The sequence below is a fragment of the Eurosta solidaginis genome, chromosome 4 (assembly GCF_040869045.1).
Source record: "Eurosta solidaginis isolate ZX-2024a chromosome 4, ASM4086904v1, whole genome shotgun sequence".
Classification (NCBI taxonomy): Eukaryota; Metazoa; Arthropoda; class Insecta; order Diptera; family Tephritidae; genus Eurosta; species Eurosta solidaginis.
Window position 1 is genome coordinate 1,583,370 of NC_090322.1, and position 761 is coordinate 1,584,130.

The window sequence follows — 761 nt, forward strand, 5'->3', positions numbered from 1 at the left end:
TTGTTGATTCATTATGAAGTTTATTTTACTTGTTAACAAATGAATTACAAAGACAACGCCTGGAAAGTTTCTTCATTGTCTGCTAGATACTTTGAGGACCTAAACACCTCTCAGCACAGCTTACATTTTCTTATAGAACTATTATGAGAAGCTAAAGTCCGGCTGTGTCGCAGGAGACGCTTGGGTGATGATGCGTCTTTTGGGTTTCACTTTCAATATCCATCTCCTGCTCGTTTTTGCAACGAGAGGTGATCCAGAAGGCTTAATGGGCCCACAAAAGATTGTCACAACGGCAGCACATCTTAAAACTTTCGATAAATAGTTGTGGTTATGTGGTGTTGGAAAAAACCTTCTCCGAAGATGTTCGAACGTTCAACTTATATTTTCGTTGGTAAGTCAGAAATTCCATGGATATAACAAGAAATGAAAAGCTTCTGTTGTTGTTGTTGTAGTGATAAGGATACTCCCCGGAGGGTTTTCGATGTTGATGGTCCTTTGCCGTATGCAGATCCGGTACGTTCCGGTACCAAGCCCGACCATCTCGGGAACGATTTGGTATGACCACATGCGATCTTCTAGGCCATACCACCCTGCCACCCCCTATATCTGTGAGGAGTTCGGGGTCACCAGAGCCGCGGCTGTTAATAAAGCAGAATTCGCCACGGATAGGTGAGGTTGACAATTGGGTTGGAGAAGCTATATATTGCGCTGGCAAAGCCTTGAAAGGGTTGCGTTACACAACCCCTTGAATAAATTTGGTT